This window comes from Aotus nancymaae, unplaced genomic scaffold (genome assembly GCF_030222135.1).
Source record: "Aotus nancymaae isolate 86718 unplaced genomic scaffold, 86718_ANA_hifiasm-v0.15.2.pri h1tg000059l, whole genome shotgun sequence".
In the NCBI taxonomy this organism is placed as follows: domain Eukaryota; kingdom Metazoa; phylum Chordata; class Mammalia; order Primates; family Aotidae; genus Aotus; species Aotus nancymaae.
In genome coordinates, this window is record NW_026988473.1 from 67,718,318 (window position 1) to 67,736,479 (window position 18,162).

General features: G+C 38.1%; 1 protein-coding gene across 29 annotated transcripts in view; it reads right to left on the minus strand.

Annotated features, from left to right (window-relative positions):
• DLG2 (discs large MAGUK scaffold protein 2) overlaps window positions 1–18,162 on the minus strand; it is a 2,157,409-nt gene that overhangs the window by 467,529 nt on the left and 1,671,718 nt on the right. The window lies entirely within an intron of this gene.

Below are 18,162 nucleotides of genomic sequence, written 5' to 3' on the forward strand. Positions count from 1 at the left end.
CATTTACGAATAATATGTTTCCATAAAATTTCTTATTTTCTCCCACTATTTCATGTTTCCTAAATGACTTTTAAATGACATCAAAAATTATTCATAAACTGAGCAATAAAAAGTCGTAAATCCATATACATAGTCCAATGCCAATTTTGCAAGAGGCATATCCGTACATCTTTATGTTAATATGGAAAAGTTACCAACATGTTAATAGTACTTTATCTGAATGGTGGGATTATGGGTACTTTTCATTTCCTTAATTATATTTTTTGTATTTAAAATTTTTTTTTTAAATAATTTTTATACTCTGTAAGGTGATAGATCTTGAATGTTATCATTACATACCCAACAAAAGGTAACTATGTCAGGTAATGAAGAGGTTAATTAACTTGATAGTGGTAATCATTTCACAGTGTCATATGGTTTGGCTGTGTCCCCACCCAAATCTCATCTTGAGTTCCCACATATTGTGGGAGGGACCCTGTGGCAGGTAATTGAATCATGGGGGCAGGCCTTTTACATGCTGTTCTCATGATAGTGAATAAGTCTCACTAGATCTGATAGTTTAATAAGGGGGAGTTTCTCTGCACAAGTTATCTCTTTGCCTGCTGCCATCCATGTAAGACGTGACTTGCTTCTCTTTGCCTTCTGCCATGATTGTGAGGCTTCTCCAGTCATATGGAACTGTAAGTCCATTAAACCCCTTTCTTTTGTAAATTGTCCAGTCTTGGGTATGTCTTTATCAGCAGCATGAAAATGAACTAATACACAATGTATATCTAACAAAACATCAAGTTGTATGCTATAAATATATAAAAAATTGTCATTTATACCTCAATAAAGCTAGAGGAAAAAACTATTTTTTCTTTTAACTCCAGGGGAGGTCTGTTAGGGATTTGTATTGGGTACTTTTCATTCAGCCCCAAAGATCCATACATTCGTAACCCAGAAACAGAAAATATATATTTTTTCAAATTAGTACTGTTTCCTTAGTAAAGAGCAACTTTTATTTCTATGTAGAGCCTAGGTATTAACTAACAGGGCATTATAAGAGTTGTAAAAGCAGCATTATAAATAATTGGTTATGACTAACAAGATGTCTTAACTGGCATCACCATATTTGCCATTTAAGTTTGTCAATCTCAAATGTCTTCAGTTATGCAAATATATTCTGTTACTAACAAGATTCCAGTTAGGGCTTAGCTAACTTCAGGGAAATGATGTACTAGCTAAAGCTTTTTTATAGAAAAGATGACACAAAATTAAAGCAAATTTACAGCAATTGTAGTCTTTTTTACTGGTACATCTATTCATCTATTCACATATTTACTGCACTTGAAAACACATTGGAAGGCTATGAACACAGTGGAAAGAGCACAGCTTTTGGGTTAGAAGATCTGGGTTCGATCTTCTTTGTGACTACAGGGAAGTACCTCCATTGTCTGAATCTTGGCTGCCTTATCTGGAAACAGCTTTTTAAGACCTACCTTAGAGGACTGCTACAGGATTAAATGAGATAAACTATGCAAGCCTTAGCAAATCACCTGCCATATGGTACATGGTCAGGAAACAACTATATTTATGTACCAGATACTAATCTAGGTAATATGGAAGTTAAAAACCTGCTCTTGACAGAAATTCTTCCCTTAACTGTTACTTTGTCTTGGAGAAGATGTGTGTATGTATTTGACAAAATAAAGCTAAAAATGGCTAGGAGTTATGGGAGGGAAATAAATGCGCTTCCCTCACTGACAAACGTGTTCTTAAGGCAACCATACATATGACTTTCCTGTTTATGCTCTTTTAAAATCTCGGAAATAACCACTGAAGAATGTATTCATGTAACAAAACACTGCCTGTTCCCCCAAAACCTATTAAAAATAAATAAATAAATAAGAGATGCCATCTTGTATACTGTTGGCCAAAGTCTTTCAAGCAGGTTGGAGTAAGATCACAAATTACACTGAGGGACGGGTGACTGGTCATGAACTCCATCAAAGACAGCATTAATTGCCTATCTTGAGGATCTGGAGGAAACTGTGCTTTATTAGCAATCCTGACTGTCCCCATATAGCCAATGGAAGTCAGAGGTTCTGTTAAATGAGGACACATGGAATAACAGAACTAGATGGAAGAGATTTTTATAAAAAGACTAGCAATAGAGCCAAACCTTCTGTCCATTATATCTAACCAAGCCAGAATAGATTTAACAGATGAGAGAAATTTTAGAACAATACATTTCAATTACAGTTTAGATGGATACCAGGCAACAAAACTGCTGGAGCAGTGTAACAAAAGCCAGGCAAAGTGAAAAGTAATGGTCAAAACATCAAAGAGCCAATGGGCTCCACAGAATCTTGAGGTCAGCTCAGAATACCTCCATGCAGCAGGGTGGCATAGAGAATATAGACTCTGGAGCAAAGTCACCCCATAATCTTCCCTTTTGTCTCCTTAAGAAATATTCTATAAAATCTACGTGATTTGCCTAAAATCTGGAATTTGCTCTTTTTAGATGGTGAGGTAGAAGAGGGAAATGGTTGAATACCAGATTATTCCAAGAATGGAGGGTCCCCAAATTTCTCAGTCACTATATGGTCAAATATATCATCACCTTTAATATTTACAACAGCAAACTTTCACAGTGGATATTACATATAGCTTTTGCATAATGGTGGTGCTTGGTGGTGCATCCCTATAATCCCAGCTACTCGGGAGGTGGAGGCACGAGAATCGCTTGAACTCAGGAGGCAGAGGTTGCAGTAAGTCAAGATTGCACCACTGCACTACAGCCTGGGCAACAGAGTAAGACTTTGTCTTGAAAACAGATAGATATATAGAGAGACAGATAGATAAAAGGGAGGGAGTAGGACAATTAAAATATTAATGTGCTTTTTGAGCTTCCTGTGTTTTTCTTCCCAAGTCTGAAGCAGATAACCAGACCTTTATACTCCCTTGCCTCACCAGAGATCTGTAATACAGGAAGAAAAGCAGAATTTTCCCAAAGACATCTCTCTTCCAGGTTTTCATTCTTCAAAAATCTGGGCTTTTAAAGGGCTGATGCCCAGGGAGAGCTCTGAGAGAAAAGGCAGGCAAGATAGAGCCTATTGTTATATATTTGGATTTAAAGGAAGTAAAATAACGCTCTATTAAAATGTATTTATTATAGAGTAAAGTGCATACCTGCTACAGGTGTTTTTAAATTTAGTTATAAAATCTAAACACTGCCATACAAATTCTATGTTTAGTAACGCTTGCTCAGGAGCAATGATTTTGTTTGCACATTATCACTGGTACTCTCAGTGGTTTAGGGTCATCCACTCTTTTAATGAAAATTTATCCTATGAGAGAAATGCCTGTCTGTGTGTTTTCATTTTTATTTTTCTAATGTGCTACGTTTTGCTTTTACTTCTGGTAACATGATTTTCTTTCTTCCTTTCCTCCTTTCCTTTCCTTTCTCCTTTCTTTCTCCTCTACTCCCCTCCCCTTTCCTCCCTTCCCCTCCCCTTCCTTCCCCTCCCCTCCCCTCCCCTCCCCTCCCCTCCTCTCCTCTCTCCTCTTCTCTCCTTTCCTTTCTTTCCTTTTCTTTCTTTCCTTTCTTTTTTTTTTTTTTTTTTTTTTTTTTTTTTTTTTTTTTTTTTTTTTTGAGGCGGAGTTTCGCTCTTGTTACCCAGACTGGAGTGCAATGGCGCGATCTCGGCTCACCGCAACCTCCGCCTCCTGGGTTCAGGCAATTCTCCTGCCTCAGCCTCCTGAGTAGCTGGGATTACAGGCACGCGCCACCATGCTTTCTTTCCTTTCTTTTTGAGGCAGAGTCTCACTCTGCTGCTCAGGCTGGCATACAATAGTATAATCTCAGTTTACAGCAACCTCTGACTCCCAAGTTCTAGCAATTCTCCTGCCTCAGCCTCCTGAGTGGCTGGGATTACAGGTGCCCACCAACACTCTTGGCTAATTTTTGTATTTTTAGTAGAGATGGGGTTTTATCACGTCGGCCAGCCTGGTCTTGAACTCCTGACCTCAGGTGATCTACCCACTTTGGCCTCCCAAAGTGCTGGGATTACAGGCTCGAGTCACTGTACCCCGCCAACTTCTGGTAATATGACTGAGGTCAAAGATACAATGAATTTAAGTGGGTGATTCCCAAATCTACCTGTGCATCAGAATCACCTGTGGAGATTTTTGTTCTGTTTTTGATACTTATGTCCTACTTCCACCCTGGACATCCAGATTTGGTAGATCTGGCATGGGGTTAAGGACTCTGTTTTTAAAGACATTTCACAGGTGATTAACGGGCTGTCAGAGTTGGGAACTCCAATTACACCTGCTCTTTTTGCAAACGGTATGAAATAGTCACATTTTTAAATGACATTAGCTCTTTCAGTACTATAGAATAAAAATCATTGCTCTAAATTGTTTTTGACTTGATTATATTCAGTGGATAAATGTGAATATTTGTAGAGTGTAAACATTAAGTTCTTTTTTTCAAGGGAAGATAAAAATAGTGCCTTTCATTATTTCACTGGTGAATACACACATGTGCACACACACATAATTCTTTAAAAATTTTTGTAAGGAGAATTTAATCAAATATTTTTCTCTAAGGTGCAGAAAACTGTGGTTCTGGGGATGGCCCTACCTTACTTTCGTCAGCTTGACCACATTCTCACTATGAGTGCTGCACTCAGTTGCAACTCCTACATAGCTTCCCTTAGTTCTCACAAATTTAAACTCAGTGTAATCTTACTAGAGCTATTCTCAACATTACATGGATTTAGATACATACCCTGTATGAAACTTTGACAGTACATGATCCAATTTAATATTATTCAGTGAAGCCATGGAATTAATACCACCCCTAGGAACTGGAAGGCATCATGACAGATATTGCTATGCATATATTTAATTTCTGTGCTCAAATAATGATGGTATGCAAAAATAAACACTGCATTTACTTTTAAAACTTTATGATGCCTGCATAGGAAATCTGAATATTTGGGGAATGGAAATATTTGTGATTACTCAACATTTCAGAATTTTTTATTTTAAAGTTTTATAATTAATATTCCGTATCTTTAACACAGAGACTTTTCTTTTTGCATGACTTTTATAATTAGGCCTTGTTTTAATAGATTCTTTTTAATTAACATCAATATGTGTTTTTAAATCGCATTGAAATATAGAGGAAACATCACCAAATCAATGTAAAGTCACAAAATCTATTCTTAATACAGGTATAAGTGCACTGTAAATTATGTTTTATTAGGCTAGCTAGAGACTGTTTCCCTGGCATTCACTTCATAGCCTCACTCTACCACCCCCAGCTAGCTCACCTATCATCACAGCAGCAGCAGCTAGTCCTATAATCACTATGGTTTCCTGGACTAAAAGTCCATGCTAATAATAATAATGGCCACCCTGAATTTTGTGCCAGGCTCTATTTGAAGTGTTTTACATAGATTAATTCATTTAATCCTGAAAATAACCCATGGCACAGGCATGGATGGGGACACTGAGGCACAAAGAAATTACATAACTCATCCAAAGCCAAATAGCTAGTAAATGGTGAGCCCAGAGTCTTTTGAGTCTAACATCCATTCTCTTAACCAAGATGCTATCCTATTTCTGGCTTCTGGCTTCTGTATTTGTCATTTACTTTCTAATTGTCATAAGGGAAATCATGAAATCTATCATCTCAGGTTCCCAATCTGTAAAACAGATATAAGATGGCATCTCTCTGTCTATTTTGTATAAAGTCATAGGAATTAAAATGAGAAACAGAAAAGTATCTGTGCAGTACTAGATAGTTATGATGGTTTACTAATACTATTCTAAATTCAGAGCAAGGCTTCACAAAATTGGCTTTGAAATCTTTGACTATCACATTTATTTCAGCTATTTCATTTCGCCTTCATCTCCTATCTCAAGGTGGTAAATGAGACTTTAGATAAAGATGAAAGCAAAACAAAAAATAAAATCTCAGCCTCCAATGGATCAGTAGGTAACATTCCCATTAGGAAGCAGTCTACATGAGAAAGGACTAACATTGTTCTACTTCAAGGTCAATCCAATTATTTAAAAAAAAACTTAGGATGGGGGTGGATATTTAAATGTTTACACGCAGGGAGACACCCTCACAACCACAGCTAAGTTCTTTCAGCAAATGCTCATTAAGGCAGCCACATGGGGTCTGATGTAATAGCCAGAATGATAGGCATTAAGGACTGACTCCCCACCTGGCACTCCACGGAAGTTGATTGCTTTCCGGAACAGGTTGTGTTTCTGGGAGGAGGCAACCACATAAAACTTTAGTTCTACCTTTCTGAGTAAAAGAAAAACGAAGACTTGAAGCCGAGAGAACATTCTAGAAATCTTAAAGTTATTAATGCTACCTATGTAGTACAGAAAAAAAGCCAGATCTGAGTTGGTCTGAATCTTGATCTTGTTATATACCAACTGCATGTTAATAGCATAGTTAAAAATATGGATTTTGGAGCCCAACTGCCTATGTTTACACATCAGCTTTGCTCATTACTAGCTATGCGGACAAGTACTTAACTGCTCTGTGCCTAAATTTTATCTGTAAAAATGGGAATAAAAATAGGATTTACCTCATGGAGTGATGGGAAGGTTAATGAGTTTATATATGTAGAGTGTTTAACACATTGTTATACTAGACAAGTATTTATCTTTTTAACTAATCTTTCTTGCTTCTGCTTACTCATGCATAAAGTCAAAATAATAATACCAATCTCAAAGATTAAGTGAGATATTTTGTGGAAAGTGCTGAGGATAGACTGGCCTATGGTAGAAATTCAATAAATGATAACAATTATTAACATTAATTCAAAATGAAGTTTTCATTTTTTCCAATATTGTTGTCCACATGGTCTCCAGTGTTGATTAGAAATAATTTAGAAGAGAGTACGAAATGTTCCTTTTCCCTAATGGGTTTGGAAGCGCTGTAAAAACGCAGTAAACTAACTGAGATTGTAGATTAAATATGATAATATATGAAAGGTATCCAGTACCAAGCAGATCTCAATAAATGGTGTTTCCTTCCCAAAGCTCTTTAAGATTCGATAAACATGTGATAACTACACAAATAGGTTTTAAATCTAATGTTCTTTTCCCTTCCCTACCTCCATTTTCTTGGATTAATGTATTTTTAGATTATCAATAATAAAAAAATGAGAATTGGTGCTTCTATGAAGAAGGGGTAGGAGGAAGCAATTTAACATACGTAAGTGCCAATTATTTGATTTCCACATGGTATCTCTATTCTTCCACTCTATCCTGCCAACTAACTTATTATCTCTTAATTACATGTAAAGAAACCAAAGGATACATAGTCTGAGGTCATAGAGGCATTTAATGGTAAAGCCTTTAATTAATCTCTAGCAAATTTCTAGTATACAATAAGGTATTATTAACTATAGTCACCATGCTGTATATTAGATATGTAGCATTTACTTAGCCTGCATAACTGAAACTTTATATCTTTTGACTAATATCTTCCTGTTTCCCACTTGATATGTGCCTAGTTTATCCAGTTCTAAAAGTGATGCTACTTCCTTCCACTTACCTTCCTGTCTATACTAGAATTAAAAAAACAAAAAGAATTACACAAGATTATGGGTAGGGCCTTCAATAATGGACCTTTAAAAACAATTGGAATTAATTAATCATCATGAGTTTAGAGGCTAATTCCCAGATGTTAAGCCTAATCTATTTACGTCTTGTTTTCTATATGGACAGTACATTTTATATAATGTTTAATCTGTTGTAACTTCCATCACTTCCTAGCTGAGTCAGCCTTGGGTTAGTCAACATCAGTTACTTCATCTCTAAAAGGGGGAAATTATAGCTGCCTCTTGGAATTACTATGCAAATTAACCAATGTATATAAAAGTACTTTGTAAGCTGAAAGGTACTACATAAATATTAGTTATTACTATTACCATAATTCTTATGAATTCTAAGAGTATTTGAATAATATCTGATTATAACTGAGGATGTTCTGGTCCTGAGTATTGCTTGCAAAACATACAAGCAAATGACCAGGTGCGGTGGCTCACACCTGTAATCCCAGCACTTTGGGAGGCTGAAGTGGGTGGATCGCTTCAGGTCAAAAGTTCGAGACCAGCCTGACCAACATGGTGAAACCCCGTCTTTACTAAAAATACAAAATTAGCCTGGTGTGGTGGCGCATGCCTGTAATCCCAGCTACTTGGGAGGCTGAAGCAGAAGAATTGCTGGAATGCGGGAGACAGAGGTTGCAATGAGCTGAGATCGTGCCATTGCACTCCAGCATGGGCAACAAGAGCAAAACTGTGTCTAACAAACAAACAAAAACAAGCTAATAGCTTGGACTTGAGAATAAACAGAACTTCTGCTTAAGTATCCTTGTGTGTGACTTTCACAGTATTGTCTCCTCTCATACCCTAGACCCTAATGAAGCTGTCACAAGAAAGTCATAGATATCAGTGGCTAATTCCTATCGTTCTTTTCCAATCTCAGTCACCCCCTGGAAGAAGCTGTTTCCGACTCATCGGTCTGGATTAGATGCCTTTTCTGAGCTCCATATAGCTTTCAGTACTGCTCTCAACACGGCATGTGTCACCTGTGTTATATTTTGGGTTTACTTGCCTGCCCGCTCTCCACACTGTCCACTTTTCTGTCTTTCTGAAGACACCAAACCCTGGCAAATATTTGTTTAATAAATCAAAGTATGGAAAGTGAAAGACTGAATAAATGAATTGAGAGATTAATAAATGAACAGAAGTGGAGAGAAAAAGGAGAAAGAGAAAACATGAGAATCTAAGATAAATTAAGAAACATAAGCATTTAAACTAGATAGAGTATTAAGCATTTCCATATACAGCTGATGGGAATGTAAGCTGACACCAAAGAATTCAATAAATCAATCTGACAGCAACACTAAGAGTCCTGTAAATGTTCATTAATTCCATTATATTCAGTACACAAATGTTTACCAAGTAGTATATATGTTCCAGGCACTCTTTCTTGCACTGGGGCTAATTAACATACAAAACAGGTAAGTCCCTGAGTCATAAAGTTTATAGCCTAGTGTAGGATGACAGACAACAAACAAATATTCAAATAAAAATAAGTCAAGCAGGAATAAGCACTGGGGAGAAAAATAAAAGAGAATACAGCACAAAAGGATGATTGTGGATGAGTGATATTTATCTGGGGTCTGAGATGGCCTCTGTGATAAGATGTCTTTTGACCAGAGAGTAGAAGAAAGAAAAGCAAACCATGTGGACATGTGGACATGGAAGGGAAAAACATTTGAGGCAGAAGGAGTGGCAAGCACAAACTTCCTGGAGCAAAGTATGCCTCCTATGATCAAGTAACAAGGTGAGTATCAACGAAGGGAGCGGTGGGAGATGAGGTCAGAGCAGCCAGTTGGAGTCAAATCATAAAGAGTCTTATAAATAAGGGCTTTAGATTTAACTCCGGGAGACGTGATCTGAAGTTAAAAGAGTAATGTATGGTGCAGCATGAGTAACAAAGGCAGAAATGGAAGCTGTTTAGGGAGCTACTGCAATAATCAAATAATAGATGATGTGAATGGACTAGTGTGCTGGATGTGGGATGTGGCTTATTGTATATGTATTTTGAAGGTAAAACCTACAGAATTTGTTGATGGACTGGATATAGAATATGAAAGGAGGAAAAAAGAGAAGGCAAACCCCAAGGTTTGTGACCTAAGTAACAGCTTAGTAGAACTGTTATATATTAAGAAGAGGAGGACAGGCTGGGTGTGGTGACTCACACCTGTAATCCCAACACTTTGGGAGGCCAAGGCAGGGAAATCTCTTGAGCCCAGGAGTTTGAAACCAGGCTGGCCAATGTGGTGAAACCCTGTCTCTACAAAAAATACAAAAATTAGCCAAGTGTGGTGCCATGTGCCTGTTGTCCTAACTACTTGGGAAGCTGAGGTGGAAGAACTGCTTGAGCCCGAGAGGTTGAGGCTGCAGTGAACTGAGATCAAGCCACTGAACTCCGGCATGGGCAAGAGTGAGACCCTAGGGCAGACTGGGAATAAACAGCAAGAGAATTTGTTTTTGGACGTATTAAACATGCAGTGTTTATAAGACAACCAAGTGAGATGCTGATTAGGCAGTGGGAATTTGGCATTTATATTAAGTAAATATATAATCAAGAGATGAAGGCAGAAAGATTGTGTAAGCATAATAAGAAAATCCTAAAAATAAATGTCCAATAGTAGGAAAGTAATTATGTAAATTATGGTTCAGTTATACAATAGGCTATTATATAGCTACTAAACATATGTTTTTGAAGACTAAGAACATTAGAAAATTCTCAATATATAACGTTAAACCAAAAAAAAAAAAAAAAAGCAAAAACTCTCTCATTGTACAGAGCATGGTCCAAATAATATAAATAAATATACAGACATGGAAAAATCTCAAAGGAAAATATTTCAAGTGATTATCTGTGGTAGAAAAAAATAGCAATTTTAATAGTTTTTCTTCATATTTTTATTTTACAGTTTTTCTACAAATATATATTACTTTTACAATTAGAGAAAATGAAATAAGACAAAAATAAAACATTGAAACAAAAAATTAAGGAAGGCTATAAGGTAGATTAATAGGTAATAAAGAGCAAATGGCTATAAAGATGGAAAAAATATCTGGAAAAATAGATAAAGCAGTATTTTCAAGATGCATTTTTACTCGGTTATAGTTTTCTTCATTAACTATATGAATACAATTACCTAGAAGCAAAAAGTGAATGGCATAACCCAAAACTTATGAAATTTACAAATTGATAGTATAGTAAGAATGTCTTTGGAATGCAATGATTGCATCCCACAATTTTCCTATATTTTGTTAAGGTAATTACTAATATTAATAGAGTAACCTCACCCACAGCAGCTAATGATATAGGACAGGAGTACTCAATCCCCGCTATCAGTTAGGTTCATGGACTGTTAGGAACTGGCCACACAGCAGGAGGTGAGCTGGGAGCTTTACTGCCTGAGCTTCCCCTCCTGTAAGATCAGCCCCTGGCATTAAGATTCTCAAAGGAGCGAACCACGAACTGCGCCTGCGAAGGATCTGGGTTGCGTGCTCCTTCTAAGAATCAAATTCCTGATGATCTGAGGTAGAAGAGTGGAACAGCTTCATCTGGAAACCTTCTCAACCCCCACCACCTGTCCATGGAAAACTTGTTTTCCATGAACGTGGTCCCTGGTGCCAAAAAGTTGGGGACAACTGATACATGAAGAGGCAGGAAATCACCCAGGGATTGCAAATCTGTCACGGACAATTGCCAAAGTATGTATCCACCTGAGGGCAATTAGAAATCAGGTATCTTCTTGTTCTATATGATCATTTTATGGATGTATCAATATAAAAAAAAAACTCCTAGAAGAATAGACCATGTCTACTTTCTTGAGCCACAGTATACACCCTGTTTTAGTGTCATACAGATTGGGGCCAGAAATAAGCTGCATTCTGTTACAAGTGGTTAACTTGTAAGAGGATAGGGACCAACTGACTGTTGATGGCTTCTACAGTGGTCCCTTCAAAATTCTCCACTGTCTATCATCAATCCTGTTTTACATCAATGACTAAAAAATGAAAGCAAGGGTGAACTTACTCCATTAAAATGTAATGCAGCATTGAGTAAACAACTATTCAAATTTTACATGTATAGCGACAATAGCTATATATATGCAATAACCATTTTCCATAAAATTATAGGGCATAGTGTGGTGTGTTTATGTCTGGCTAACTTATGAAGTACATAGGAAATGATAAACATCTATAGGAGACAGTTTTAAAATTTTCATTACTGTTGCATTTTTGTTAATATGTATTTCCTTGAAAGCAAACAGCAGCTTAACATGCTATCTAATAGACATTTGGGTGGTCACCGCTAATTAAGATTTGTCAGATTCCTCGTTAGCATACCCACTCTCTCTGTGTCCTACTTCTAGTAGGATAGTTCTATGAATCATGGTTTCTGTAAGTAAGCCTAAGTGGTTATGTGGTTAAAGTTTTCTCTTTATTGCCTATTTACACCAATAAAGAGAAAACTCTCCTTTGGCTTCTACTTTATTGTCTATCTATCTGTCCCACTAGTTTTATCTCACTCTCCCCTTTCATTTCTATACTTTGCTTCAAAACATACTTTATAGTACCAGTCTCTACGTTGGAGCACAGAGCAAACCAAAATCTCAGAGACATGTGCTCATGAATCTTTAATTTGGTGAAGTTTTATAATGAACTTTGTAACGGCTGTGAGGAGTCTGATGTCATGTTTTGCAGAATTTTTAAGGGAAAATCTACTTAGTGTTAGCTATTGAGAATTACTATAAATTTTTTAAAATGGCAAAATCAACAAATTATCCATCAAAAAATCATATTTTAGTCAGAGGGGAAAATGATAGACTAGTTTACGCCATATTTGGTTACACTGAATTCTGTATTAGATTTTCATTGCAGCTGGTATTAGCTATTCATTATAGTCATAAAAATTAAGATTCTCAATAAAGCAGTCAGACTCTATGACTTTCTGTAATTAAATATTCTAATGTGTTCCATAAGATAAACAAGTTGAAAAATCTATATGTGTAGATTACAACATGTTTGAGCAGCTGTTTAATATTGTTGGCTACAGTTATGTAAATAATTGGAGGATATTTACCAAAAGTGGTTTTATTTGTATCATAGTTCACCTTAAAATCCTTGTTTTTCAATAGTATTAATAACGCTAACAATTATCAGGTGCTTGTTTTTTTTCCAAGTATGTTACATGTATTAACTCAGTTTATTGTCACAGCAGGAACTAAAGAATGAAAAAGGATCTGGGTTGCGTGCTCTTTATGAGAATCAAATGCCTGGTGATATGAGGTGGAAAGTGGTATTCCCTATGAGGCAGAAAGCATTATTCTGCTCCTTTCATAAATGACAAAACTGAGGCAAAGAGAAGTTACATAACTCACCCGGAGTCACACAGCTAGGAAACGGTGTCATTCAAACCTAAGCAGGGTGGCTCCGGGACCCACACACCTAACCACTCCGTTATTCTACTATTATTCTAAAGCAGGGTCAGTTGCCTCCTTAGGGTACTCTAGCTCTTTCCACCATACTTGACTGAAGGTGATAGTGACAGGAGGCAGTCAAATGCCTAGGCAGATAGGGGTGGGTATCCAATGAAACCCCACATTCAAGCAAAAATAACAGCCTGAAACACACAGCCTGAAGTGGTAACTTCTAGTCTGGTTCGCCCACTCTCTTGATTGGTTCTTTCTGAATAATGCCTTTTTACCAATCAAACGTTGCCTTTTCCAAAACTACCTATGGCCTGCCCTGCCCTCATCCTGTGCCTATAAAGACCCCAGACTCAGTTGATAGTGAACTGGGAGACGCAGACTCACCCTCAATTGGAATGGACACTGTCTTATCAGCTGCTAGTGCAGCCAGCATAAAAGCAGGCAGAGGAATGTGGGAAGACTAGACTGCTTAGTCTTCCAGCCTACATCTTTCTCCTGTGCTGGGTGCTTTCTGCCATCAAACAGTAGACTCCAAGTTCTTCAGCTTTGGGACTCTTGGACCTTTGACCACAGACTGAGGCTGCACTGTTGGTTTTCCTACTTTTGAGATTTTGGGACTTGGACTGGCTTCCTTGCGCCTCAGCTTGCAGATGGCTTGTTGCGGGACCTCACCTTGTGATCATGTGAGTCAATATTCCTTAACAAACTCCCCTTTTGTATACATCTATCCTATTATTTCTGTTCCTCCAGCCTGACTTCTGGGAAGATGTAGTGCTCTTCCTGACTTCTGGGAAGAAGAACTGCTTTTCCTGTCCCCTCTCTAGCTCCCGCCTCCGCTGAGAGACATTTTCATCACTCAATCAAACTATCTGCCTTCACTATCCTTTTATTGTCTGTGTGACCTCATTCTTCTTAGATGCTGGACAAGAGCTTGGGACTCACTGAGTGCAGGTACCCAAAAACGCTGTCACACTGGCCCTTTGCCATCACCAGCGGAGGGCAGCCGCCCCATGCCATGAGGTAAGGGACCAACTGAGCTGCTAACATACTGCTGTCTTCAAATGGCAGAACTAAAAGATCATTGTGACACCCACTCTGAGGTTTCCATATCACAGACACCCTCACCTGGATGCTGCCACATTCCCCTCCAGGAGACATGCCTGGTGTGGCCACGAGACCCACACAGAGCTTGCTCCTATGTCAGTGCCCAGAGCAGCTGGCTAGATCTCTCACTCACTCACTCACTCACTCACTCACTCACTCACTCACTCACTCACATGCTCCTTCCCACAGCGGGTTGAGCACGTTGGGCCAAGTAAATAGGATGCCCTGCTGCAAGTCCAGTGAAGGGGTCGAGAGAAATCCTGCATTGAAAGCATATAAGAAAATATTAGTTTCCTGTATAAGAAGAAAATTCTAGTTCATCCAGGAATGGTTTTAAGTCATTAAATGTAAACTAAAAAGAAGAGAGACTGGGACATGCCTGTACTGTACTCTGACGAGGTGCTGTCTGATCCTTTGAGAGCCTGTTCCTAATGGGGACCATAAACCGTGAGTCATTATTAAGGGATGGTTTCTATAAAATGCAATTAATAATTGGCAAGTTTGTGTAACTTAGCTCAGTGTTTTTCAAACTTGGGTACTTAAATGTACCTTGGAGTTTGTGGTATTTGCCAGGGACTACAAACATCTTCAGAAAACCTTTCTGGTATGTCAATTTCATTTTAAGATTTTGAAGAAAAATAATGTAGTTTTTAACAGAAATATTTTTACATTAAAGAAAACAAGAATATTCTCCAAGCTTTTGTGATAAAATATACACGATTTTATGTGTTTTATGCTTGGGCAGAAATCTGCACGTTCCAGAGCCTGAGGAGAACAAGTTTATTTTCTTATATTTTATTTTTTTGAGATGGAGTCTCTCTCTGTCACCCAAGCTGGAGTGCAGTGGTGAGATCGTGGCTCACTGTAACCTCCACCACCCAGGTTCAAGTGGTTCTCCTGCCTCAGCCTCCTGAGTAGCTGGGACTACAGGCGCACGCCACCAAGCCGGGCTAAGTTCTGCATTCCTAGTAGAGACAAGGTTTCACCGTGTTCGTCAGGATGGTCCTGATTCCCTAACCTCATGATCTTCCTGCCTCGGCCTCCTGAGTAGCTGGGACTACAGGCGCATGCCACCAAGCTGGGCTAAGTTCTGCATTCCTAGTAGAGACAAGGTTTCACCGTGTTCGTCAGGATGGTCCTGATTCCCTAACCTCATGATCTTCCTGCCTCAGCCTCCTGAGTAGCTGGGACTACAGGCGCATGCCACCAAGCCGGGCTAAGTTCTGCATTCCTAGTAGAGACAAGGTTTCACCGTGTTCGTCAGGATGGTCCTGATTCCCTAACCTCATGATCTTCCTGCCTCAGCCTCCTGAGTAGCTGGGACTACAGGCGCATGCCACCAAGCCGGGCTAAGTTCTGCATTCCTAGTAGAGACAAGGTTTCACCGTGTTCGTCAGGATGGTCCTGATTCCCTAACCTCATGATCTTCCTGCCTCGGTCTCCCTTATTTTCTAAGTTAAGGGCATGTGAGTAGAAACGTCTGACAGATAGTGGTCTGGCTTCTAACCAGTTCTGATCCACAAAGTTAAATAGTAAGAGAGAAGAAAAACAAAACAAAAAGGAACACATAACAGTGGCAAAGACTTACACTGTCCGTGAAAGACTACTCCACAGGTGATAAACAGTATAAAAATGGTCAGTAGTCAAACAGTCTGACTAAAGCAGGTCTGCTCTTCACATGGAACATGGGCTATTAGAACTTGCTCTGAGATATAGCTCAGATTTCTTTATTTCTCTTCTCTTCCATTGCTACCCCTCCCTCCCATCCCACTTGTCATAATCTTTTCCCTTTTTTTTTTTTTTTTTACCAGTGGTGTCTCTGCTCCACACAGCAGCCAGAACTTTTTTAAAAAAAACATAAATCAGATCATTTAATTTTCCTGATTAGTACTCTTCAATGCATTCTCAATGCACTTAAAATTAGACCTACACTTTCTCATGACCTGTGAAGTCCTACATCTTCTGCCTCCTGCTTCCTTATCTACCTAATTTGCTGCCTGCTCCCGTTACCTCATCTCTTTCTAGTCAAACTGGACTTCTTCATGTTGCTGGAACACACTAAATTTATCCTGCCTCGGTGACTTTGGCTTGCTATTCCCTCTTCTTGGAATGTTCTTTCTCTGATCTTTAATCCCCACTTTCTACCTTTTATTTGCGTCTCAGTCCACATGCTACCTCCTGAGAGAGGGACTCCCTGGTTAACCTACTTCATACGTTCTCTTCTCCAATCACTGCCCATCACATTATCCTATTTTATTTTCTTTATAGCACTTAGCACTAACTGAGCTTAATGAATTTATTTATATATCTCTTATTCAATATACTACAACGTAAATTCCATGAGGGCAAGCACCTTGACCAGTTTGTTCACCATTGTGACTTTGTTGCTAATAACCATGCTTGGTACGGCTAGAAGCTGAATATTCACTGAGTGAGCAAATAACCGAATGAATGAAAAAGAAAGGACAACTTGAATATACCTTAGATGATAAGGCTTGTAAGCTAGTGTTCTGTAATTCAGAGACAATAGAGTAGACGTGTACTCTAGACTGATGGGATTCTATCTGTTCAGCAGGTGAGGGAGTCAAACAGGTGAATATGAGAGTTACAGTGTAGGGCAGTTCTTGGAAAGTCTCTGTAGACAAGAAATCTTTATTGAGATTTTATTTATATTATGCTTTTTTAATCAACTAAAAGATGTGAAGGACCAATATGTAGAGCCAGCCAGAAAGACACGCTAAGTTCACAGCTACGTGAACTTGGTTTCTAACAGTGAGAAAGATATCTCTTACAGTTATAATTTAGGTCCCTGGGTTTCATAATGACATTTATCACATTCATAACTTGGGAAATCAAGTTCTTACATGTTGAAAGAGCAGTTTTACTTTGCATTACCCAATTTTTTGTTTCATTTTAGTACTGTTTGCATATCCGAAGTATATTTGGCCAGACAGTGATGATGTGTAGTTTGCACCTTTTCTGAGTAACTAGGGAAAACTTGGCTCAGTAAAGGTAGAACTCACAGTTACAGGTAATGTACAAAATAGACACTGTCGCCCGGCAATCTTTGAGTGAATATAGTTTTTCATAATTGCTACTTTCTTACTCCAGGAAAAAAAAAAGGTGCACATATACATGGGCTCTAAATCTGATTGCACTACTTACAAATACCGGACGAGGGAAAGCCAGCAAATCATTCTGGGCCCTGTGTCCCTGGCCCATCCTATAAAGGGAGATTAGACTCTATATTTATTTACGGCCCTTTCAACTCTGATAGTCTATAATGCCAGAGCCAAAAACGATCTCAGTATCATTGTAATAGCTTTGTTTTCCGAAAACTGAAAACCGGATTCTACATCACAATGAATACTGATTTATAGGGACTCAGTGGGCATGCCACTAAGAGACTGTATCCAAAACTTTTTCATTTGTGTCTTTTTTCTAAATTCATGGAAAAATCACATTTCCCAGTTTATGCAGGTGTACCTTTCTTTAATAGAAAGAAATTAAAAAACCTACCTGGGTTATTGTAGCATTATTTCGATCAAAATTGCTTTGAAATTCTTACTATATATCCATAACAAATGTGACTACAAATCAGGAAAAGAGAGAAACATTTCTTACAGCAGATTGAGATATGAGCACATGGAACAAAAGGTTTCCAATTTGATGTGATTTTATAGGTTATGGCAAAGTTCCCATTTCACAGACATGTTTCCCTACTGGCCCAAGTCCCATTATTAGAAATTTATTTTCTTGATTTACTATTTTAGGAAAACACAAAGTAGGTGTCAAACATAAGCACCTATATGAACTTAGAATAATAATTTATATAGAGCCTTACAGTTCCATGAGGAAATAAGAACATATTAAAACCTCACAGTTCCATGAAGAAATAAGAAGATCCTTTATAGCAAATCTACAGATGAGAAAGTCAAGACTCATCGAGATGAATTGACTTGTTCAGAGTTATCTAGGTAGTAAGTGGTAGGAACAGCACTAACAACCAG